This window comes from Notechis scutatus, chromosome 3, assembly GCF_049901735.1.
Source record: "Notechis scutatus isolate UNSWTSFEM ecotype Mainland chromosome 3, rNotScu1.2, whole genome shotgun sequence".
NCBI lineage: Eukaryota > Metazoa > Chordata > Lepidosauria > Squamata > Elapidae > Notechis > Notechis scutatus.
In genome coordinates, this window is record NC_142011.1 from 22,671,861 (window position 1) to 22,699,057 (window position 27,197).

A 27,197-nucleotide genomic window follows, 5' to 3' on the forward strand; every position below is an offset into this window, starting at 1 on the left:
TTTCAGACAAGTGGCTGTCCAGTCTCTTCTTAAAAACCTCCAGTGATAAAACACTCACAACTTCTGGAGGCCAGACTTTCAACTGCTTAATTGTTCTCACTGTAAGTAAGTCTCTCTTAATTCCAGGTTGTGTCTTTCTTTGATTAGTTTCCATCCATCCATCATGGATGGATGGAAACATGATGGAAACATGATCCCAACATGGAAACACCAGAGCCAGCCACAAACCAAGATGTCTATTTGCACACACACACAATCTATACCAGCAATATCATCACAGGCTTCAACAAGTACACAAACAAAATGAGAGGCATTTTTACATGCTGCTCTTCCAATGTGATATATGCCATCATCTACCAACAATGCCCTTCTGGATTTTCCATAGGACAAAATGGGACAAACTAAAGAAATTTGACATCAGACTTCAAAGCAAGGACAAAGTGATATCCGAACATTTCAACCTTCATAGCAAACTGACTGTTATAGAAAAGTAGAACAGTACCGCTGAGCAAAAAGTTGTTGAACTCACATATATATCAAACGGTTTTAGGCAATCTCAGAAGGCCTCAACAAATGCCATAGGTTTTTAACCCATTACAGTTCTTAATTGATAGGGAATGTGTACCCTATCCTATATGTAACCTTCATCTGTACAAGCAATTCCTTTTCTTTCTTTCCCCTCCTGTCTGACCTGCCTCAACTTGGGCTTCTAAATAAAAACAATCCTTCACTCCATTTGTTTAGAAAGGTCTGTTTACTAGAAGTCAAATGATTTGCAGTAATGTAAAGCCAGAACTGAGAGTTTGTGCCAGATTTTTGCCAGTTAACTTTCCTCCCTTGGTCCCTTTCCATTGTTTATTTCTCATTGTCCAGTCACATTTAAACAAGATGTTTTGGAAACAGTCATCTACATGCTGGCATTCGTGTCCCAGGGCAATGACCTTGAGGACTTTGTCAGTTCTCACAGAGAACCCATTGCACAGGTCCGTTTCACAGTTCAGTTTCACTTTCCCCAGGCCCTTGGCCTCCCTTCCAGCTTTCCCCCATGGTTCATGGCAGACTGGCACCACCATTGTTTTCCCCTATCTCATCTCACCTTGCTTTAATTCCTGCATCAGTCTAGCCATTGTGTGCAACTAATAATGCAAGCTGCAATATAAGATGAAAACTTACGCCTGCTAATAATTTTTGTTCTTGTTTTTGTTGGAAAAGGTGCTACCAGACTTCTGGTACTTTTTGCCACATAACGCTACTAACACGATTCTCCTCCTGCAAGTTCCATTATGTGTAACTCTTTCTCAGGCTGCTATCAGAAAAAACCCCAAGTGTGTTGTTTAATAAAGACCAGCAATGGGACTAGGCAACTGTCCTTTCTTTCTTTATTCTTTATTAGCCAAGTGTGATTGGACACACAAGAAATTTGTCTTGGTGTAAATACTCTCAGTATACATAAAGAAAAGATACATTCGTTAAGAATCAAGAATCATAACGTACAACACTTAATGATAGTCATAGGGTACAATCAACAATCAAATCATACTAGGAAACAGTCAATATAAATCATAAGGATACAAGCGACAAAGTTACAGTCCTACAGTCACAAGTGGGAGGGGATGGGCGATAAGGAGTGATGAGAAGATTAACAGTAATAGTAGTGCACACTTTGTAAATAGTTGAACAGTGTTGAGGGAATTATTTGTTTAGCAGAGTGATGGCTTTCAGGAAAAAACTGTTCTTGTGTGTAGTTGTTCTGGTGTGCACTGCTCTATAGCGTCATTTGGGGAACATGGAAAACATGGGAACAAATCAGTGGTGGGATTCAGCCAGTTTGCACCACTTCAGGAGAACTGGTTGTTAACTTTCTGAGCACTTTGGTGAACTGGCTGTTGGAAGAAATTATTAGGGCAGAGAACCGGTTGTTAAATTATGTGAATCCCACCACTGGAACAAATACCATAAATAATTGGGGAGCGTGTTTAGGGTGGCACCTTGCTTATGCACTGAGGGCTGGGTGTCTACAATGGTGGCAGCATATTGCTGATCGTGACATATTTTGAAAAAAGCCAAGCAGAGTCAGATATAATTAGTACTTGGATGGGAGACCAGGAAATCCCAGGGCTGTAGGCTAAACTAGGACAAACAGTTGAAAAGAAAAGCCACTTCTTTATTGTTGTGACGCACATAACATGAACCTGTTCATTAAGCCACTAGAAACTCTTTATTTTTCTCTTATGCTTATGTTAATGGGTACATTACAATATCGATCTATCCTGTATTTCAGAAAGGCAATCAAACTGTGTTGTCAGTTACCAGCAATCAGAGCCACAGATTTTTGAGGGTGTAACAGGGAAAGTTGGGACTTTCATGTGTCCCTGAAACTATGGGTTGTCCACTTCTGATCTTAATATTTTTAAATCATATTTTAAAACATATTGAAAGAACCAATTTATTTTATCAAATACCACATTAAATGTATACATACATTGGGGTAAAAAATGCCAATGTTAACAATATTTTTTGACCACGAACTCGAAGCCAAACGAACACAGACCCAGACCCCAAACTCAAAGCCATATTAAAAACCCAAAATGCTACATCACAGCCACCTGCTCAGGACATCACATCAGAAAACTCAAGAAATTACACCTCAAGAACTCAAGAAGTCACAACACAGCAAATGACCCAGGATATCACAGCACAAGACCAAGGATACCACAACAATAAATCTCACAAGGTCATCACACAACCCATTACCCAAGCTGTTACTACACGGGAGGCTAATGGAAAAGAGATCAAAACACAAACGACCCAGGAGATTACAACGCAAGACCCAGGATACCACAACAAAAGAACTCACAAGCCCATCACACAACCCATTACCCAAGCCGTTAAAACACAAGAGGCTAACGACCCAGGAGATGACAGCACAAGATCCAGGATATCTCCACAACAAAAGGCCATTACACAGCCCATTATACCAACATCAACTCCATCAACCAATCAAGAGGCTGCAGCACAGCCAACCAGCCCAGCACACCATCCCCCACCACTTGTATATAGAGAGAGATGGCAGCTCCGGTCACACACTGCTTGCACTGGCACTAAGCCGAAAGCACCAGCCTGAAGATGGCGAGTGGGACCTCGCCGAAACGTTGCCTAGATACTTTGAATCTTACGCGGGAGAGAACCCGAATAACCAAAGATCCACATACAAATACCTGAGAACCTCAGAAAACAAATATTGCACCTCTACGGGAGGAAACCCACCATCTGACCAGGACTTATGAAAAACTTGAAGTCCAAAGAGCTTCCATTTTATGTGACCTCGCATTCCTATGCAACTGCCGAGATCAAAATTTAATTCCCACAAGCTTCCAATTGAAATTCCACACCAACACAGCAGCCACCAAACGCATCCTAAAAAGAACAGAATTGGCCCTAATTAGAAATGAACTTCACACAAAAAGATTTCTCCTAGACCAAATCAACAAAGATCTTCTTACACTTCACCTCAGACTCAGCAACAAGATTCACCCCTTACTTTGGGACAAATCCAAACAACTCGCTGTCTGGAGAGCCAAAACACAGACCACCCTCAAGACAGACACACACACCAACAAACTCAGAAAACTACAACAATGCCAGAAACCAACTCCCCCCCCTCACAGCCACACATGAAACAAACAGTGCACAACATCTCAGACAAGATCCTCACCGAAGCCGAAACCAAGGTCCTTTCAAAAGGATTCAACTTTGCTGTTGCTCCCAAACACATCCCACAGAAACCATCATATGCGGAGTTGAAACCAGCCTGACCAAAACCAACCCTGATGAGGCTAATAGAATCAGACTCGAAATCACCAACTTCCTCTGCACTAGCAAACCACCCAAAAGCAACTTATCCAAAGAAGAACAAACTGCACTACGTAACCTGAAAGAAGACACCAGCATAATAATCCTACCAGCAGACAAGGGCAACGCAACAGTGGTTATGAACACATCTGACTACCAAACCAAGTTAACCAACCTACTCCTAGACCCCACATACAAACCCCTAAAGACAGACCCCACCACCTACCTGGAAAAAAACCACCAGATCCAAAATAAAAGCCTCCCCCATCAGTGAAGAAATCCAGCAAAGAATCATACCCAGAGAGAAATCATCCAGATGCCCTAAGCTTTATGGTCTCCCCAAGATACACAAAGAAGGAACTCCACTTAGACCAATAGTCAGCTCCATAGGCTCACCTCTACAAAACCTAGCCAAATTTCTCGCCAAACAACTACAGCCCTATGCAGAATCCATCAACTCACATGTAAGAAACTCATTCCAGTTCATCGAGATCATAAAGAAACAAAACTTACAACCCAGCGACCTACTAGTTAGCTTCGATGTCATATCCCTCTTCACCCAAGTGCCAATAAAAGAAGCCTTGACAGCCATCCAAAACAAATACAACCCCCAAGCACATCCTAGATCTGACCAACCACTGTCTATCCAATACATACTTCACCTACAATGGACAAAAATACAAACAAATAGAAGGAGCACCCATGGGATCACCCCTCTCACCTGTCATCGCAAACCTCTACATGGAACACTTTGAAACACAAGCTCTAGAAAAATATGATCACAAACCCAAACTCTGGCTCAGATACGTAGATGACACCTTCATAATCTGGCCACACGGGAAAGAAAAACTGAACAACTTCCTCACACACCTCAACAGCCTACACCCCAAAATACAATTCACCATGGAAACAGAAGCTAACAATCAACTTCCCTTTCTAGATGTCTTGGTATACAAAAACCCAATGGCTCCCTAGGACACACCATCTACCAAAAGAAAACACATACAAACCGCTATCTACACGCACTCTCACACCACCACCCAGCACAGATCAATTCCGTAGCTGAGACACTCATCTCCAGAACAAAATGCTTAGCTGATGAACAACACCTAAAACCGAACTAAACACTCTCACCAACGTACTAACAGCCAATGGATTTCAAAGAAAGAAGATCACCCACCTAATCCAAAAAGAAACCCCAACCAAAATCCAAGACAGAGAACAAGAGAACGGCAAAGCCCTCCTCCCATATATAAAAGGCACTACAGACAAAATCAGCAAGATCCTCCAAAAACACAACATTAAAACAGCATTCTGCACAAACAGAAAAATATCCACCATCCTAAGAAACCCTAAAGACAAAATCGAGTTAGAAAACCAAGGAGTATATGAAATCCCCTGCACTGCCTGCCTCACCACATACATTGGACAAACTAACAGAAGAATAAGTGCACGCGTTGAAGAACATAAGAACTCAATCAAAAAAGAAGAACCAACCTCTTCCCTGGTCCAACACCTCAAAGCCACAGGACATGAGATTGACCTTAAAAATACCAGAACTATCGCCAAAACTGAACACCACAGCAGCAGAATAATCAGAGAAGCCATAGAGATAGAAAAACGCCCACACAGCATGAATAAAAGAGATGACACCTCCCGCTTACCAGCCATTTGGAAACCCGCCCTCATGAACAGACGAGTACCCAACATGATAAATGACACCAGACCCACACCCATGAGGGCCACACAAGATGCCACCACCACACTTCCACGTAAAAATCAGACTCACACCCACACAGAAGATGAGACACGACCACAGACCAGAAGCCGCACTGCAGCTGCATCACTACCCACTTCAAACTCCTCTGAACCATACATGAAGCGAACTGACCCCCACCATGAAGATGTGGCACGACCACGAACTCGAAGCCAAACGAACACAGACCCAGACCCCAAACTCAAAGCCATATTAAAACCCAAAATGCTACATCACAGCCACCTGCTCAGGACATCACATCAGAAAACTCAAGAAATTACACCTCAAGAACTCAAGAAGTCACAACACAGCAAATGACCCAGGATATCACAGCACAAGACCAAGGATACCACAACAATAAATCTCACAAGGTCATCACACAACCCATTACCCAAGCTGTTACTACACGGGAGGCTAATGGAAAAGAGATCAAAACACAAACGACCCAGGAGATTACAACGCAAGACCCAGGATACCACAACAAAAGAACTCACAAGCCCATCACACAACCCATTACCCAAGCCGTTAAAACACAAGAGGCTAACGACCCAGGAGATGACAGCACAAGATCCAGGATATCTCCACAACAAAAGGCCATTACACAGCCCATTATACCAACATCAACTCCATCAACCAATCAAGAGGCTGCAGCACAGCCAACCAGCCCAGCACACCATCCCCCACCACTTGTATATAGAGAGAGATGGCAGCTCCGGTCACACACTGCTTGCATTGGCACTAAGCCGAAAGCACCAGCCTGAAGATGGCGAGTGGGACCTCGCCGAAACGTTGCCTAGATACTTTGAATCTTACGCGGGAGAGAACCCGAATAACCAAAGATCCACATACAAATACCCGCGAGAACCTCAGAAAACAAATATATATATATATATATATATATATATATATATATATATATATATATATATATATATATATATATATATATATATATATATATATATATATATATATATATATATATTGGTTTTGATAACATCTTTAGAATGTTTTATTAAGATAGACTTGGTATGATTTTACGATCTGTTATAAAATAAATTAACTAAATTATAGTTATCTCGCTTAAGTATGAATTAGTAAAATTATAGTCAAATGATTGTTTAATAATGATATTAGGATATATAATTGTTGATTGATAATATGAATTATTATGTAACATAATTATTATGATGACTATGAAATGGATGCACAAAAAGGAGTGGTAAACCAACCGATACACTGTTTGTAAATTTATGAAGAATGATGATGTTTTTATGTTATGTTTTATGTGTTTTTTGTTTGTTGTTAAAATCAATAAAACTTTTATCAAAAAAATAATAATAATATAATAAAAAATAATTTCTAATTATTAGCATATTTGCACAGTAACTTTTAAACAAAACATATTAAAACAGCAGCACAAAGGTGTTGCTGGAATAGTACACTTAAATACAGATTTAGTACCCTTCCCCATACAGATATACATTGACCTCCACTGTAGAACACCATGATATACCCACTCACAAACATTAATGGAGCTATATCAGAGGTGGTATTCAGCAGGTTCTGACCAGTTCTGGAGAACCGGTAGCGGAAATTTTGAGTAGTTCGGACAACCAGCAAATACCACCTCTACCTGGCCTCACCCCCATCTATTCTCTGCCTCCCAAGTCCCAGCTGATCGGCTGGGTCTTCTTTTGTGGCCTTTCACGGGAGAACGGAGCTGGAAAGCAGGTTAGTGAGGTTGGGAGGGAATGGGATTTTGCAGTAACCTTCCCCTGCCATGCCCTCCAAGCCATGCCTATTAAGCCACGCCCACAGAACCCATAGTAAAAAAAATTGAATCCCACCACTGTGCTATATACATATAAACTTCATTAGAAGACATAATATACTAAGGATATATATACTCTTTAGTAGAAGACATGAGATTGAGGAAGACACATACCCCCCATAGGGGTAAGAGGGGAAAGTTAATTCAATTCAATTCAATTTAAAAACTCTTGGTTTCCTTGCTTCTAGTCTGCTGCCTTAACCACTACACCCAATAGGCTCTCACATATTTATGTATAAACATGGTGTAAGTTGTATGTGTGTGTATATATGTGTGTGTGTGTCACAGACATGCACCCTGTAAACATACAGCATATGTGATGATAGTTGTATCATCAAGCTGATGTTGACTTTGAGCAACCACAAAGATGGATTTTCTCCACAATGATCTCTTCTTAGTCTGGTCTTTCAGGGTTCCATCATAAATATAGTTGAGTCAATCCATTCTGCTGTGGGTTGTCCTTTTTTTCCCTCTTTCCTTCTGCCTTTTACAGCATTAGACCTTTCTCAGGAGATTTAAGTCTTGGCATAATGTGTCTGAAATGGGATAATTTGAGCCTGGTTATTTGTGTCTCAAGTGAAAACTCTGGATTGATTTGTTCCATGATCCATTTCCTTGATTATTCATAGTATTCTCAGGAGTCTTCTGTAACAGCAAAGTTCAAAAGTGTCAATACTGCTTCTATTCTTCTTTCACTTCCAGCTTCAACTTTCACTTCCGTAGAGTGTCACAGGGAAAACCATTGCCTGCACAATTTTGAACTTTGTAGGCATAGACACCGAATGACATCTGAATGTATTTTTCGAAGCCTTAATTGGTACTTTACCAAAAACTAATCTGTGGCATATTTCTTGACTGCTGATTTCTTTACTATTATCAGGCGATCGTAAGCCACAGAAGTCATCTATTTCTTAAATATTTTCACTGTCCCTGAAAGGGACTATCTTCTAGTTCTCCTGCAACCATCGCTATTCCTTGATCTTGATGCCAAATCTGCTACCAAAGATGCAATCTTGGTTAAACAGATTGATTATAATGGTGATCCCACATATTGTTGTGCTGAATAAGTTATCGGTACCATGTATGTAATGTATAAGAGTTCCATTTAGAGTACAATGCCCAGTTCAAAGGTGGAATAAGAGGGAACAAGTTCAGAGGAACCTACCAAGATGGTGAGATAACTGAAACCAAGTCCTATAAGAAATAGTTAATCAATCTGCATATGTTTACTCTATGGAAGAGATGATAGCAGTCCTCAAGCCTCTAAATAGCTTCACACAGAAAAGGGAGCAGGATTTAAATTAATGGAAGCAGGTTCAGACAGTAAGTTTGACTAATAATTTCAGACAGACAATAGAATAACAGAGTTGGAAGCCCAATTATTTGGTTTTTTTTATTCTGCACCTGCAATAACTTCAGCACAACCATTCCTGTTTCACTTTGATCTACTCCAGTGACCATGTTGTGTTTGTGCAAGCGCTAGTGGATCAGAGCTGCATTTAGGTGAGTTCCAAATGCAAGGAATACCAGATGAAAGTTAGTGGAGAAGGTGAACTTTGGGTTTCATCTTGCTCCCTTCCTTGCAGATTTTCTGGTCCTTCAGAGCACCATGAAAGACAATGAGGGGGCTGCAAGGGAGAAATTAGATTGGCAAGCTTCACTTTTGCTCCACTTCACTCCACTTGCTGGACCTGCCTCTGGATCTGATCACCTGTATGTACAAAAAGTACACATCCTGGGAAGACTAGACTAGACTAGACTAGACTAGACTAGACTAGACTAGACTAGACTAGAATAGAATAGAATAGAATAGAATAGAATAGAATAAACAGAGTTGGAAGGGATCTTGGAGGTCTTCTAGTCTAACCCTTGTTCAGGCAGGAAACCCTACACCATTTCAGACAAATGGTTATCCAATCTCTTCTTAAAAACTTCCAGTGTTGGAGCATCCACAACTTCCATTGATTAATTGTTCTAACTGTCAGGAAATTTCTCTTTAGTCCTAGGTTGCTTCTCTCTCCCTGATTAGTTTCCACCCATTGCTTCTTATCCTGCTCTCAGGTGCTTTGGAGAATAGCCTGACTGTGGAACAGGCTGCCTCATCACGTGGCAGGTTTTCCTTTGCTAAAAATCTTCAAAGAGAGGTGACAGGGTAATAAGTCATTGATGTCTTCAAAGGGTCTTCAAACTTGGCAAGTTTAAGATTTGTGGACTTCAACTCCCAGAATTCCTGAGCTAATATGACTGAAGAAGGAATTCTGGGAGTTGAAGTCCACATGCCTTAAAGCTGTCAACTTTGAAGACCTCTGAAAGTGGATCCTGTACTCAGCAGAGAGCTAGACTTGATCACCTCCAGGATTCAACAATTTGGTGAACAAAAGAATCACAGTGGAATCTGTTTTGATGGCATACCAAAGTAAATATATGGAAGGGTTTTCTTTTTTTTGCCCTTTACTCAAATATAACTGCAGAACAGCAAACATTATCAGAACACCAAGGAAAGTCCAAGCTGATAAAATATTTGCATTTTCTTATTTCCTCTTCAACTCTTTATTTTTCCTAACATCTTGAACTGAAAAATATGTCCTTTCTTGTGCTGTTTTGGTTGATGCTATTAAAATTATTGCTTGGCTATAAGGTTGGATTTCCCCCCCTGTGGACCAAGATAGCTAAAATTGTTTTTTATGTACCAGTGTAAACTAATATACTGTATGTATTTGGGAACCTTGTTTGGGGAAAGCACAGAAACTGAAGCACCAGCAATATGGCATGCCAACAGAGTTAAAAGGGTCAGTTCTTTGGATTATGGCCACTGATTACTTAAAGCAATGGGACCAGATCATAGTTAAAAAATTGATTGTAACTATAAACATTTGACTCACTTCCAGGTTTTGAACCATTCTGACTATATTTATTCCCAAACATAAGATTTCAGGAATAATATTCATTGAGGGTTTCAAATAGCTCTTTTTCCTTAGAGGAAAGATCTGAAAATTGCAGGTGTCTGGGTTAGACATTATCTCATTTGGTCATAGCTGGGGAAGTTTATATTAGGAAGATATATAACATGGAACAGCAACTTAACCTGCCACATGACCCTGTCAATGGTTATGTTCATAACATTTTCAGTTGGCTGTAATTGTAATGGGAGGAGGTATTAGTCACACTTGAATTTATAACTGAAATGCTAGATTGTGTTTTTAAGAATCTGAAGAAGTTCTTAAATATAGGTAAATCAGTAAGTTTGATCCCTGGTTTGTGCATTTTGTTATAAACAAATTGAATCAGACGTGAACAATGTGCTTTAGAAGTGGGTTATCCCAAAGGTGCTTTTTCAGGAGGCAACTGGACCTTCCTTGAAGGCATTTCACTTCTCATCCAAGAAGCTTCTTCAGCTCTGACAGGAGGGGGGGAATGGAAGGATTTATATTCCTTGCAGACGGCTGGTCATTTGCATCCTTTTAGAGGGTTGTTGAAGCACTTGGAGATTTATCTGTGTCCTCATGGTCACCCTAGTGGTGCACATGGTTCCCGTAGTCTGCAATTTTTTTCCTCTGGAAATCCATTCCTACTCCCACACCATTGAAAGGGTGTTCATCCCAAATTGGATAGCTAAAAGTCTGTAGAGATTCTCAGTTTAGTTGATTGAAGCTCTCTACAGACTTTCAGAAGTGGGTTAGTTCCAGTGTTCTAAGCAAGCGGGAACTATGAATGTTCAGCTTTTTTCCTTCCCTGTCTATACTTGTAATGGTTAAGTTCAAACAGTGGTCTTAGAGCCATCTACCATGGATTCTCTAATTTAGATTTTTGCACTGAACAAAGGGTTGGACTATCATTATTTGCTTCTTCAGCCTCAAAATCTGAAGTCTGCTGAGCACCTAGCCAAACCATATAGTTAGGACTGCATTTATATATCTACATACATGAAAGAAAATGAAGCTAGGATCTGAACAAATCATGTGTTACATGCCCTGCTTTCTCTTTGCCTCCTTTTGCTGAATAACCAGTCTGATGAAGAGCTTTAGAACATGCAAAAATAAACTGGTTTATAACATTTGGGATACTGTGTTGAATTTCCTGTAATTCAACTCAGTGTCACAGCACAACTGCTAATCTAGAACATAACATGCCTCGAGCTTAGCTTGAGATGATGAAGAAGCAATTGCATATATATCAGTACTGTGAGTTTTCAGAGAAGATGGTTTAGGATACAGGAAATCTCTTTTCAATCCATGGGTGGGAAAAACAGCTTGAAGGAGTCCATTGGATGAAAAGAGATTTTGATCGTGGAATGGTCTTCAGAGGAAAATGGCTCTTTGGTGAAATTTTCATCAGTGGACTAATCTTAGGTTTATATAGATGCAACTGGACAAAAGATACATGAACTTTGTCTTTCACTGTACCTCCATTTATTTTTTATTGTATTTAAATTTTTTATCCTATCTTTAGACTAACTTCAGACAAAACAAATATGCCTAATAACTTCAGACAAAACAAATATGCCTAATATTCCTTCCTCCTCCTATGTTCTCCACAACAATCCTGTGAGGTGAGTTGGGCTGAGAGAGAGTGACTGGCCCAAAGTCACCCATCTGGCTTTCATACCTAAGACAGGACTAGAACTCAGTCTCCTGGTGATTGACCCAAAGTCACCCATCTTTCATACCTAAGGCATAACTAGAACTCACAGTCTCCTGATTATTGGCTCAAAGTCACTCAGCCAGTTTTCTTTATCATTATAATATCCTAATAGAATCTTACTTCATAAAATAATTACCATAATATCAGTGGTGGGATTCAATTTTTTTTACTACCGGTTCTGTGGGTGCGGCTTGGTGGGTATAGCAGGGGAAGGGTACTGTAAAATCTCCAGTCAGAGGTGGTATTTGCCAGTTATCTGAGCTACTCAAAATTTCCGCTACCGGTTCTCCAGAACTGGTCAGAACCTGCTGAATACCACCACTGCATAATATCATAATTAATAATTAGTATCATAATACCCCCATAATTTATCCCACATACTGCAGCCTCTCTGGGTACCCATAGTTCAATTCAGTCTCAAAGGAAGATTTGTGATGTAATTTCTGTTATAGCATCTTTCAGATTCAGAAGTATAGGCAGCCAGGGAAGCTTCAGAGCAATGAAAAGTTGTTCAACAAAAAGAAAGAAAGAAAGAAAGAAAGAAAGAAAGAAAGAAAGAAAGAAAGAAAGAAAGAAAGAAAGAAAGAAAGAAAGAAAGAAAGAAAGAGAAAGAAAGAAAGAAAGAAAGAAAGAAAGAAAGAAAGAAAGAAAGAAAGAAAGAAAGAAGAGAGAGGGATAGAGAGAGAAAAGAAAGAAAGAAAGAAAGAAAGAAAGAAAGAAAGAAAGAAAGAAAGAAAGAAAGAAAGAAAGAAAGAAAGAAAGAAAGAAAGAAAGAAAGAAAGAAAGAAAGAGGAAGGAAGGAAGGAAACCAACAGCAATACTTTCTCCTTAAAAATAGTTAGCAAAACTTCCAAGGAAAGTTCAGTTGTTCTTAAGTTAGAAAAAATAAAATTAAAAGTTTTTTACAGAAGAAAATCACTAGACAAATTTCAGAATTAGCTTGTTTCACTATGTCTTCCTTGTCTAAGCAAGAGTGAATGCTTATAACACAAACAGGCTTCCCTGCAGCAATATACATTTATTAGATTTTTTTTCTACACTGCTTTTTGCTCCATTTTCAGTATTTGCTTTTATTTCTGCATTTTATTGTTATGCAAACTGTGCTGGAAATTTCAGTTGAGAACATTGCCTTTTCATAAATATACAAAGGAATGAATGAGTGCCTTTTTTGCCATGCACAAGGACCTGATCTTCCACTGTGGTCATTTTAGTGTTTCTATGAAATTCAATAGGAGTATCCTAGATATACCTAGGATTGCATTGCCAATGTTGACTAGACTGCCGTATTTTTGTCAAATGTTACATATTTGGATGCATCTGTAATTTTATGTGAAAATTATTAGAGATGTAGTGTACATTTGTGTATACATGCATGTGTGATGCTCAGCCTAGATTCAAGAACATGTTGCAGTGGAATGAGCTTGCTCCAGCTCCTGCCTAAATAGCAGTTCAAAAGCATGCAAATGTAAGTAGATAAATAGGTACCATTCTGGTAGGAAGATAACAGCATTCTGTGTGCCTTTGGCATATAGCTATGCTGGCCACAGAAAATGTCTTTGGCTCCCTCAGTCAAGAAATGGAGATGAGTACCACTTATTTGGACAGGTAAACCTTTATCTTTACCTTTGTGTGTGTGTGTGTGTGTGTGTGTGTGTGTGTGTGTGTGTGTGTGTGAAGGGAGGGAGGGAGGAATTTTTCCTATATTTAACTGGCAACCAGAGAAAATATTTTCATGGAGAGAGAATGAACAATACATACATAAGTGATAGTCGTGACTAAAGACTTGCCAAGCTGGACAGAATCAACAACTGATTTGACTTAATTAACACAAGCCAGGCCAAGTTTCAGTATAAGCAAACAATATGATTCCGCATTGTCTGAGAACAAGCAATCACTAAAGCCACTCACATATCCCTTTTCACAAAAGGAACTGAACCAGCTACATTCCTATCTTGAGCACTTATTTGTCTTTATTTTCATATTTAACATTCATTTGACACAGCTAGGAGCTGCAACATGTGCTGTTTGTGTGCTTAATTCCAGTGGAAAAGAATGGAATGCTCTGGAAAGAACAAAATAAATCTGGAAGATGCACTCTAACTACTATTTTTCAAACGTGACATCTTTAAGTGGTGTGGACGTCAGCTCCCAGAATTCCCCAGCCAGCATTCTGGGAGTTGAAGTCCACCCATTTTAAAGCTGCCATGTTTGAAAAAAATATTGCTCTAGATCACTTTGCAATAAGTGTTGAAGTCTCCATGGCAAATATGGAGAAAGGAAACTTCAGGGTATCTTTTCAATAAAAATAATGATTTTGATCTTTCTTTCTTAGTTAGCCTAATTCTTCAAAAGAATGCTTATGATTATTTGCCTGACATTTTGTTTGCATTTGAAAATTCATAAAGCCAACTCAAGAAGAAGATAATCAGCAAAACAAGGAGAGGCAGGGTTTTATTTTCTAATACAGGGGTCCCCAACCCCCCGGTCCAGGGACCAACACTGAGCCACAGCATGCCAACAATTGGGCCACACAAAAAGTAGAGCCCCCATCTGCATGATGCTGACAACACACAAAATCATGCCCCGCCCTCCAGTCTACAGAAAACCCTTTCTCCACAGAACTGGTCCCTGGTGCCCCCAAAAATGGGAGACATTGTCCTAATGTATCTTTTTAAAAATAAAGTGCAATCGCAAAACACTCTTGACTTGCAGCAATGCTGAAGGTCCTAAAAGTGCTTTCTCAAGAGCAACTGGATTTTCTGAAGACTTCTCTTCTTTGAGGACTTTCACTTCTCATCTTGGATGAGAGAAATGAAAAACCAGAATGTCCAGTTGCCTCTTGAAAAAAGCACCTTTGGGACAATCCTGACCTGGAGAACTGAGAATCCCCATAGACAACTATGCTGAATAAATATATTCATGAACAAAATTCTCCCTGTCATAATATTCCTATATCGCCAAGGCTAAAATCTGACTTTAAATATTTTCAAATCTACAATTTTGTAATAAAAAATAAAATTCAGGGAAGTTTCATGTAAAAATTGTCACCCATGCTACCAGTTCTGCCTGGTTCTAAAAAACCGGTAGCTCTGAAGAGCAGCAGACACGGAACTGGTTCTGTGTTTGCTGCTGTTTGGCCCACCCGCCTGGGCTCTTACCTGTCCTTTATTTCCTGCTTTTTCAACCTCAGCTGCTTTGTGCGGCACAGCTGAGGTTGAAAAAGCAGGAAAAAAGTGGCTTTTCAAACACAGCGCACTCGCCCACAGCACTTTTCAGCTATTTGGGAGGCACAGCTGAAGGTTTTTTTTACATGTGTGCACAAAACGTAATCACTGAACCAGTAGTAACAATGGTTGAATCCCACCCCTGCATTAACCATGTGTGGGTGCTTGCCTGTGTAAGAGGCAGAAAGCAAGAAAGTGAAGAAAATAAAATTATTAATGTGATAGAAGAAACAATAGACGGAGAGTTGACAAACCACCTACTTTTCAGGGGCTTCTTCTCAGCTCTTCTCTCTGTTGCTTTCTCATTGTAAGTGAAATGATAGGTGTACTTAGCATTTCCATCAGAAATGTTCATGGAATGTACCAATAGATAAACAGATAAATTAAGATTGAGATATATTTGCCTTGCTTGAGAACTTGGCAGGAGAGACGAGGTGTAAATGATCAGATAAATAGATCAATACGGTAATAGTTCTGGAGAGAAATAGCCTTCAAGGGACTGCAAATAGCTATGAGATTCTAACTTAATACCTCTATATTTGTGAGCTGAAATAGTCCTTTCTCCTTTCTCCTCTAATATTTCTTGTCTTCACCTTTAAGATATAAGCTCTACATTATTTCTAATTAGTCCAACCCCCAGCCTAAAATAACTTTAGCATTTATTATTACTAATAGTAGTAAAAGCCAAGGCGTCAAAGTACAGTAAAGCAGATCTCTTTATTATGGTCTTTGACCAGCTTTTACAGTAGGAAAAGAGAAATAGTTTGACTCAGCAGTTCATTATTTGAAAACTACAAGGCAATAAAACCACATATCTAAGTAAATGTTTTGCAGAATTGTATGACTTGAAGATATTTGGACCCTTAATATGTGAATGTAGCATCCTTTAAAAAAGTAATAAATATGAAATGTATCAATATGTCTCTCAAATTTAGAGATGATTGGGAGATCAAACAATATCTTGGGGCTTCATAACATATGGGGACGTGGGCAAAACTTTCTACTTCCCTGGATGCACAAGGTCTTTGTAAATAAGGATCCCACCAGTAGGGAAGGCCCAACTGTCTGTGCTTAGCATTAGATTATATAGCAATAGCAATAGCACTTAGACTTATATACCGCTTCACAGTGCTTTTGCAGCCCTCTCTAAGTGGTTTACAGAGTCAGCATATTGCTCCCCAACAATCTGGGTCCTCATTTTACCAACCTCGGAAAGCTGGAAATCTGAGTCAACCTTGAGCCTGGTGAGATTCGAACTGCCAAATTGCAGTCAGCAAAATAGCCTGCAGTACTGCACTCTGACCACTGCACCACTGAGGCTCTTAAGTATATACCGGTAGATACTCTGAAGTAAAAGGCTGTCTAACATTGTGTGGTAGAATTCAGAAGCACTGGTGACATCATTTTGGCAATCAATGTTCCTAACTCTTTTGTCATTGATTTGACTTTCTTAAGGGTTAATTGTTCATCAAAGATGCCAAGATCAAAGTTCTACATAGATACGATGCCGGTAAGACCTTGAACAGCAGAGGTGTCAGACCTTTAGGGCCAAGCTTGATTCTGATTCCTGAGATTAGAATCCTGGTCTTAATACTTGGCACACTAACTTCAATTTAATGAGCCACGGTGGTGTAGTGGTTAGAATGCAGTATTGCAGGCTACTTCTGCTGACTGCCGGCTGGCTTCAGTTTGGCAGTTCAAATACCACCAGGCTCAAGGTTGACTCAGCCTTCCATCCTTCTAAGGTGAGTAAAATGAGGACCCAGATGGTTGAGGGCAATATGCTGACTCTGTAAACCACTTAGAGAGGGCTGTAAAGCACTGTGAGGTGGTATATAAGTCTAAGTACTATTGCTATTCAAGCCTCAAGACTGCATTTGAAAGGCATTTTGGGGTGCCAAACCAAGTCCCAAGAAATTTTATTGAATGGTTTCACAACTCTCAAGTTTGTAAGTTGCATTCCATATAATACCCATAAAGAGTTTGATAGCTGCTGGAATGTAGTTTGCCACATTGCCTATAAAATTTAGTTACTGCTAGTATGCAGTTTTGGGCCGTAGAAGTGGCATGATTTATCTGTGCTGTTAATTTCCTAGAGGCCTGAAATACTATGCCAAGTATTTAAAACATTTGATTTGCTCTAATTCATGGAAATCAATTGTCCACTTGTGCCTTTGCTTTTTGTTGGAAAAAAAACCCTAAAACTCTATATTGATTACTAATTGTTCCTTGTTACAGTAGCATGCCAAGGTTCTTAGTCCCCATTTCATGTCTATATAAGAGAAGGGGAGAAGGACTGCATTGCTACAGCAGAGCAGATATCAAACATTAGAAGGGTTTTGATCAGAAAGTTGGTTTATATGTCAACAGTGCTAAAATACATCCTTGTTTTACCCCCTTGACAGTAAGAATAAGGTCAGAATTGTTCCCTCCTTGAACAACTTATTCTAAGGCCAGTTTTATTATGTAGTATATGAATTAGGAGCAAGAGTCTTTTGTGTATAGAGGATCTGCTCAGAATATCCCATAGTCTAACCATTGAAATATTATCAAAAGCTGCCTTGAAATCAATGAAGGCTGCATATAAATTCAGGTCAGAGTGGTTTGTATATTTGTCTGTTAGACACAGCATATTGAAGCACTAGGCAGTGGTCTATAGTGGTTGAAACACTGCTTGCTCAGGTAGGTTATTCCCTCATCTCTTCATGAGGTTTGGAGTTTGGTGAATAGGCACCTGACATACAATTTGCCAATCTGGTGTAATGGTTAAAGGGTTGGCCCAGAAAACAGGAGACTGTGAGTTTTAGTCCTGCCTTAGGCATAAAAGCCAGCCCGGTAGTGTGGGGCCAGTCACTCTCTCTCAGTCCAATTCACCTCACAGGTTGTTGTGGGGAAAACAGCCACTGGTGGGATTAAATTTTTTTTACTACCGATTCTGTGAGCGTGGCTTGGTGGACATGGCGTGGCTTGGTGGGTGTGTCTTGGTGGGCATGGCAGGGGAAGGATACTGTCAAATCTCCTTTCCCACCCCACTCCTGGGAGAAGGTTACTGCAAAATCCCATTCCCTCCCCACCCCACTAACCTGCTTTCCAGCTCCGTTCTCCTGTGCAGGGCAACAAAAGAAGACCCAGCCAATCAGCTGGGACTCGGGAGGCACAGAATAGATGGGGGCAGGGCCAATCAGAGGTGGTATTTGCCGGTTCTCTGAACTACTCAAAATTTCCACTACCGGTTCTCCAGAACTGGTCAGAACCTGCTGAATACCACCTCTGAAAGCAGCAGATAAAGGGAGTGTTATGTGTGCTTATTGCCTTGAGTTACTTATAAAATAATAAAGAAAGATCAAAATATTAATAAATAAAAATAAATAATAACATTCACTGAAGTAATTGACTTATAATTAGCTGGATCATTCCTATCACCTTTTTTGTATAAGGGGACAATTGTAGCTTCCCACCCGCTCCAGTCCTTTGAATCTTAGCTGTAGGTTCATGTATGAAAGGAAGAGGCTAAAACAGGGGTCCACCCATTTGGATTAGATTTAATTAGCTCAGGGGAGCTATGGTTACTCCCAGGAGTTTTACCACATTACCACCTTAGACTTATATACCGTTTCACAGTACTTTACAGCTCTAAGTGGTTTACAGAGTCAGCCTATTGCCCCCAACAATCTGGGTCCCCATTTTACCCACCTCGGAAGGATGGAAGGCTGAGTCAACCTTGAACCTAGTGGTATTTGAACTGCCAAACTGCAGACAGCTGGCAGTCAGCAGAAGTAGCCTGCAGAATTGCACTCTAACCACTGCACCACCAAGCCTCTTAATATACATTAAGTATGCTGTTATCTTGTGGGACAGTTGAATCTGAGTATGCTGCAAAATTACAAAGGGTTGAAACGTATACACTTCCTTCCTCTGGATTAAATCATTGGGCTATCTCTTCTTCAAAGGAGCCATTCTACTGATCTGGTAAGAACTACCTCCTATGAGGCACCCACCCCCCAATCAGGCATTTTAAATGGGTTTCACTAGATTCCTAATTATCTGAAATTTTGCAAGTGAACGTGGTTGTTTCAGAATAGGGATTATGCCAAAGTGCTTAAGGCAAGGGGCCAGGTCTCTAGAAATTCTTAAATAATCTATGGTGGATCATTTGTGAACTAACCAAAATGTATATTGCCCAAAGAAATTGTTTTGGACAGACATTTAATATTTGTAAGTTAAGCCTATTTATTAGATGTAGCAACTTAAACTTCTTCAGGAGGGCGGGCATTGAAAGGTCCATAGAGAAATTCATCTTTATAACCAGCTCTTGCCCTGAAATCCCCATCCACTGGGCTGTATGCACTGGGGAACTTATTCAGGCAAAGCGTGAGTAAAGAGATCAATCTGGTTCTAAGTTTGGGTGACTTGTGAATGGAGCTTCTTTAGGAGGAACATAAGAATTAATACGAAGTAAAGAAAATTGGTCAAAGACTAACAAAATCAACAATATGCATTCTCACACTTAGGTAACTATTTTACAATTTGAATATATAAGTTGGAAGCTATAAGTAGACCCACCCACTCCCATCCCACCCCACTCTATGATTGGGTCTGTTAGCTCTTGGAGACTACATTGTGCAGGTGCTGGCAGAAAAATAGCAACAACACTTAGACTTATATACTGCTGCATAGTGCTTTACAGCAGAGGTCTCCAACCTTGGCAACTTTAAGACTTGTGGACTTCAACTCCCAGAATTCTCCAGCCAGCAGAGCTGGCTGGAGAATTCTGGGAGTTGAAGTCCACAAGTCTTAAAGTTGCCAAGGTTGGAGACCTCTGCTTTACAGCCCTCTCTAAGTGGTTTTATAGAGTCAGCATATTGCCCCCAACAATCCTCATTTTGCTGACCATGGAAGGATGGAAGGCTGACTCAACCTTGAGCTGGTCAGGATCAAAATCCTGGCAGTGAGCAGTGAGTTAGCAGTGAGTTAGCCTGCATTCTAACCACGGTGCCACCACGTAAAAGTAGTTGAGGATTGAAAATTGCCCCAACATTCATGTCACCTCCAAAAACCACATGCAACAACACCCCCCCAAAAAAAAAATTGGCACAGAAATGTAAGGATATCAGGGTCTCCTTGCTTTGGAACCCATCCATCTATGTACCAAGAGAGGATGGAGAAATAGTTAGCAGAATGAGTTGTCAATTTGCTGGTTCTTCTGGGATGCTGCCTCTATTAATTGTTTAGTAGGAGCAACAGTTGGGTTGAATAAATAGGTGATTAAGGGAGAAGATAGAGAGCAGGCTTTCTGTTGCCCATTAGGATGGATGGCATCCTGAATCTGGGGGAGTTCCATGGGTAGAACAAATAAGGCCAGACTGGAGGTCAGAGACAGAGGGTTGACCATGTTGGGGGCTACTGTGGAGAGAGTTTACCTGTAAGGAGGAACAGCAAGTTTTAGATGGAACAGCCATTCGATAAATATAGTCAGGATCCATACAGGAGGGAGCCAGTGGGAATGAGGCTATAATCTGACTAATCTGTTTTCTACAGTCCAGTTTTAAGAGATTATTTTATTACCTGTGGGGTGGTCATCTGGGTGTTTATAGAAGGATTGTGTTAGATTGACCAACTTGGTGTTCCCTTCATTTGTCTGAATGAGATGCAGCATCTCCTTTTTTTTTTTTTTCCCTTGGGGTGTTAGACACACAGAGAATGAATTTCTCAGCATTTCAACAGGAGGACAGCTGGAGGGCAATAAAGTGTTGAGCAACTCAGATGCAGCAGCCACTGACTGAAACATTGATTTCACTGCCTCAAGTTGGCTTATAATTGTTTGTTGTTCTTCTTCGGTAGAAAGAGTGCCAAGCAACTGAGCAAGTTCTTCCCCATCCTCCATAGGGTCAACTGATGTCTGCGCCTTCCCTTTAATTAAATCAACGATGTTATGTCTCCTTGTGCTTATCCGGTCCTGACCTTGGAGTTGGTAGAATACTCTGTTGTGTAGGTAGTTGCTGGCTGAGATTATGAATGCTGGGGTTTATGCCATCCTCCCTCTCAGGTTTGGCTTCCCTCCCAGAAGTTAGCAGAGGCTGTACATTGCTATTGTGAAAGTATAGGCGTGATTTGAAATCCCCTTACAAAACTTTTAAGTTTTAAATTTAAAAATCATGGAAAGGAGTGTAAAGTGCCTAAAAGTCAATATTATTCTTTCAAGTACATACCATTTAAAAGTCTCAGTGGCTCTGTGATTAGAGTGCAGTACTGCGGGCTACTTCTGCTGCCTGCCTGCAATTTGGCAGTTCAAATCTCACCAGGCTCAAGGTTGACTCAGCCTTCCATCTTTCCAAAGTGGGTAAAATGAGGACCCAGATTGTTGGGGGCAATATGCCAACATTGTAAAACACCCAGAGAGTACTGGAAAGCATTGTAAAGTGGTATATAAGCCTAAGTGCTATTGCTATTTAGAAAGCCAAGAAGTCTCTGTAAACTGACTGGAATATGCTCTGTGGCAGCGCTTCTCAACTGGGCAACTTAAAGTTGTGTTGACTTCAACTCCCAGAATTCCCCAGCTGGCATGATGACTGGGGAATTCTGAGAGTTGGGAGTCCACACATTCTAAAGTTGCTGAGGCTGAGAATTACTGCTCTATGGAGAAAAAGTTGTGAGAGGGAACGTAGTACTGCTTGTCTACTGGACCACCTGCCCTCGTTAAGAGGATTAATTGCAATCTGGAGCAAGTCCTGCATTGCTGCAAGATTAGTCCACCTCTGGTCATTTCCATACATGGAATCTTCTGCAGTGTATGGATTTTGAATACATTCTGGAGCAATTGAGTTAGTGGCTGACACCAAAACAGGTTTAATTATATGCTTAAGGTCTCTATTTTCTGATTGAAGCAACTTATGGAAATGACCACTTTAAGAGTTCAAAAGCAATTCTTAGAAACCAAGTTGACATCTACATTTAAATGCTTTCTGGTTTTAAAACTGTCCTCCCCTCTATCTCTATCTATCTATCTCCCTCTCTCTCCTACCGAAATCCCATCATCAGAGGAAGAGAAATCACCTCCTTCCAACCAGGAGGTTGCTGTAGCCTTAAAGAGTTTGGAGTGCTTAGAATTTTCTCTTTGTGGCTTCTCAGCCAGATTCTTTGCTTTCATTTCCTCCTTTGGATTCTTTTTCATTCCTGGCTTGTGGCCATTTCTGCCTTGCATCATCTGCAGATAACAGAAGCTGTTGGGATTCCAGACTTTAAAATACGGACTAATCTTCATGCTGAAGTTTTAAAATTACTCATCCTAATGCAGGGAACTAAAATTATTAATTGATATTAAATCAAATCACCAAATCAACTATTGCAAAACTAAGGAAGAGTTAAGAGGTCGCTAATAACACTGACAGAATGTGATCATGTTTCTCCTTAGGAGGCAAGGACAAACTACTTCTGAAGTCTTATCAAGAAAACTGCAGGGACTTGTCCAAGACTGAGGAGGGAGGGAGTCAAGACTGAGTTAAAGACACACACAAACACACACACACAAACACACACACAACACACACATCAATGGGGGGGACTGAAGGGGAGCAAATGACAAAAGAAGTAATTCTACCTCTTTTGTATATGCATTGGGTTGTCATATTCATATGTGAAAGGGGCAAATTATAACAAAGAAACTTCAGATAGACCTAACTAGGCACATTCCCTGATAGAAATCCTTTTGCATAAAGTTTCCAATATAAATTATTCTTCCAAAGGGTAATTTCAACTTTTGATGCACAGTTCTTAGAAACATTCAATCTTGTTGCAAATCAACCCTCGAAGCCCATGCATTTTTGCAGTGTGTTTTGATCAGAGATAGATGCTTCTGGGCTCATTCATTCATACCATCCTGAACTTGGCAGGTCCTGGAAATTCAGTCTTGCAAAAATCTGTGGTGGACTTTCTATAACAGTTGCTGGAACTGGATATGTCTACTCTGATGAAAAGAAGGACTAGGGGGTGACATGACAGCAGTCTTCCAATATCTCAGGAGCTGCCACAAAGAAGAGGGAGTCAAGCTATTATCCAAAGCACCTGAAGGCAGGACAAGAAGCAATGGGTGGAAACTAATCAAGGAGAGAAGCAACCTAGAACTAAGGAGAAATTTCCTGACAGAACAATTAATCAATGGAACAACTTGCCTCCAGAAGTTGTGGATGCTCCAACAGTGGAAGTTTTTAAGAAGAGACTGGATAACCATTTGTCTGAAGTGGTGTAGAGTTTCCTGCCTAAGCAGGGGGTTGGACTAGAAGACCTCCAAGGTCCCTTCCAACTCTGTTTATTCTATTCTATTCTATTCTATTCTATTCTATTCTATTCTATTCTATTCTATTCTATTCTATTCTATTCTATTCTATTCTATTCTATTCTATTCTTCCCAGGCTGTGTACTTTTTGTACATACAGGTGATCAGATCCAGAGGCAGGTCCAGCAAGTGGAGTGAAGTGGAGCAAAAGTGAAGTTTGCCAATCTAATTTCTCCCCTGCAGCCCCCTCATTGTCTTTCATGGTGCTCTGAAGGGCCAGAAAATCTGCAAGGAAGGGAGCAAGATGAAACCCAAAGTTCACCTTCTCCACTAACTTTCATCTGGTGTTCCTTGCATTTGGAACTCACCTAAATGCAGCTCCGATCCACTAGCACTTGCACAAACACAACATGGTCACTGGAGTAGATCAAAGTGAAACAGGAATGGTTGTGCTGAAGTTATTGCAGGTGCAGAATCAAAAAAAATCAAATAATTGGGCTTGCAGCTGCAGAAAATTACCATGGTAAAGGTAAGTATAGAGCTCCAAGGCACAGATTTCAGACTGATATTGGAAGAATGTTTGACACACTGCAGCGGTGGGAGATAAATTACTTTGTTCTTTCAGATCACAAAATAGGAGAATTGGGAAAGGTTTCTTTCACACTTGGGCAGTTTTGGAGCTCAAAGCTTCCCACATCTTTTGCTTTGAACCCATTATTTCCAATTTCAGATTATGGGATTTAGCTGTGATAACTGTGATAATTTTCAGTGATAACTCTGTTTATGGTCACGGTACTTTTTAAGAAAGCAGAAAGCATATTTCTTTGAAACTCTCATGCTACAATCTTAATTCTAAGCTTAGTGCAAATAGGGATGGACTGTTTTGGTCAGGTGTTGGCTTTTCACATTTCTGCCACTTTTTAAAAAAATTATCAGTATGAACAGTTAGCAGGCCTTTGGCCTATCAAATGCCTGAAAGCTTATATAATATTTTAAAAACATAAGAAATGCAGTGCTGGTCCCTGTTCATCTAGTACAGCAGTCTAGTGGCCCACCAACTACACAACAAACCAACTAGTCTTCCATCAGAAGCATCCAGCTAATAAACATCAACTTCATGACTTCCAGGAATTGCTCCAACCATTTTTTTTTAAAGCTGGTAGTTATACCACACCTTGGGATAGTGAATTCCAAAGTTGAATTTAGTTTTGCTTTTTTTAACAAAAAAAAGTTTTAAAAAAGCATTCTGGAAAATGATTGCAATCTAGATGCATGCAATTATAAGTAACTATGGCACAACTTGGAGAACTGTATTGATATAAAACAACAATAGAACTGAGGGTGTGTTAATGGATTCCCGTTTTCTTTTCTAACTGGGTATCCTACATTGGCTTGCACCACCAATTATTCGTAGTTAGAATGCCCAGTGTGATAGCTAATCTAATACTTTTTCTCTATCAGTTTAGGTAAGGCTGATATAGAAAGAGTTTTGGATTCAGTGTGAGCTAGCCATAACCTCAGAAAGAGGGTAATACAATTAGATGGGGAAGTGTTAAGGCCAGATATTGGGAGACAATTGCATGAGCCATCCATCTTGCCAATCAACCTATCCATTTTCTCCACTTTGGAGTATGCTGAAAGATGTCGCTTTGTTTTTTTAAAAAAAGATTAAGTTACTATTACCTTATGGTCAAATTGTGACCTTGGGCAGAGGGTATGAAATATGCTAATTTTTTCCTTCTTCCCAGGTAATACTGCATGTTAGGCTGATCCAGCACTGAAATGACAAGACTTGGTCCACCTGTTATAACCCTGCCTGTAACATATCCTAGAATCAGAGGCTAATCTGAGTTTAATCTCGACCAATGTATGGATGGACACATGGAGGAAGTCTAACTCAATTCTTGATGACTTCGTGGACCCAGCCAGCGGGTGGTGTCTCTATGGGCAGTCCAATGGAAACCTTGCCACAAACTCAAAAGCTGTTCTTGAAACGATCGGGAAAACGTCCACCGCCGTTATTTTAAAGAGCATCCCTTCCGAAAATCTAGCCCAGGCTTGGCCAGCCAAACCCCTTTGCAGAGACATTCCCATTTTCCCCTTCTCAAACAGACTGCGTTGCCCGGGCTTTAACCGAAAAAAAGTCGCTCTCTTCCCGCTTTCAGAACTCGCCTTTTTTTTTTTTTTTTTAGACCAATAAACAAACCGATTTTTCTGGATTTAACATCGATTCCAAAGGCGCACGAGATAGCGGGGGAGTAAACAGAAGGCGGAGGAGGGGAGGGGGGAAAGTGCGCCGGTCCTCGCCTGTCCTCCCCTCTTCTCCGCTTCTCTCCCTCCCCGCGACCCTCCCCTCCCCTCCGCCCCCTGTCCTCTCTCTCTCTCTCTCTCTCCCCACCTCTCGGCGCCTCGTCCCTCCTCTCGTGGTCCCGGCACTCACCCGCCGCTCTCCGTGGGTGGCGAGCAGAGGGAGACCTCACGCCACTCGGTTCCCTCGCTCAGCAGCGCGCAGTCCGGCGCCGCAGTGGCGGCGACAGCACCAGGCTGCAGAAAGGCGACTCTTGCCCGCCAGCTGCCGAGCAGCGCTGTCCGCTCCCTCGTGGTGCTGATCAGCCCTCAGGAGCGCCCGCCACTCCGCTAACCCCCCGGGCAAGGGAGGGGGAGCCGAGCAGGCGGTGCCATGGGCGCCGATGCCGGACCCCAAAGTTTCCCGGTTCACAGGACAGAGCCCAGCTGAAGGAGCAAGCGCGCAGAAGTCCCCGGCCTCTCCGCTCGGAGAAGGTAAGGAGGAAGGAGAGAGTCATTGGGGCGGGGGTGGGGGAGACTAGAAGGAGCAATAAGGCGCACTAACTCTCTCTCTCTGGAGGGGGGCGGCGACCACCAAACCTGTCGAAACGAGGGTCTTCCATGCGGGCACCTGAATACTCCAAAAAAGCTTACCTCGAGTTGCTTACCCACTTTATCTGGCTGTCTGCTGGCTGTACTCCACCAGAGGAGAGCAGGCAGCGGGAATGGATTTCTTACCTAGGTTGCAGTGCATATTAAGAGGAGGAGGAGGAGGAGGAGGAGAAGGGGTGCGATCCTCATGCATGGCCAACCAGATGGAAGTATCAATGAGGAACTATTAATGCAGAGCAGCCTACCCCAATCTGCTGCCCTTCCAGATCACAGCTGGGATGATGTGAGTTGTGGTACATTAAGTTAAGAAAGATGATAAAGCAAGGCAGGAAGCTATTGAGCAATATTCCAGCATTCCGATGCATGATAACTTTGGAGAGAGAACATTGCTAAACAAATGAGAAGGGGAGAGGATGGAAATAAAAGCCCCCTGTAGAGCAGAGGTTGGCTATAGTTCTTTCACCATCACAACCTCACTCACCAAAAACTCATGAGACACAATCATTTACTCTGACCAGAAGGTTAGCAGTCCACAAGAGAAAAATCTATTGTTGCATGAGCTGGGGGTTTTATGTGCATGTAACAATAAAAGGTATAAAATAAGTTGTATTTTGTGTATTTGTAGAAAGAGGGTTGAATTCTGGAGAACAAATAGTCCTTTAATGCCAAATCGGTTTTTTCAGCTGGGACACTCTGCAGTTATATAACAGTAGAAGTGAA

General features: G+C 41.0%; 1 long non-coding RNA gene across 2 annotated transcripts in view; it reads right to left on the bottom strand.

The window, feature by feature from the left end:
• The window catches only part of LOC148131103 (uncharacterized), a 59,062-nt gene extending 32,463 nt beyond the window's left edge, over positions 1 to 26,599 (bottom strand). The window contains exon 1 of one of the 2 annotated variants that reach the window (XR_015748450.1): positions 26,520 to 26,599. This is a non-coding gene — a long non-coding RNA (uncharacterized LOC148131103). Of the gene's footprint in view, positions 1 to 26,019; positions 26,238 to 26,519 lie in introns of those variants that run through there. The other variant, XR_015748449.1, reaches the window with a different exon arrangement.
• Positions 26,600 to 27,197: the final 598 nt, after the last annotated feature.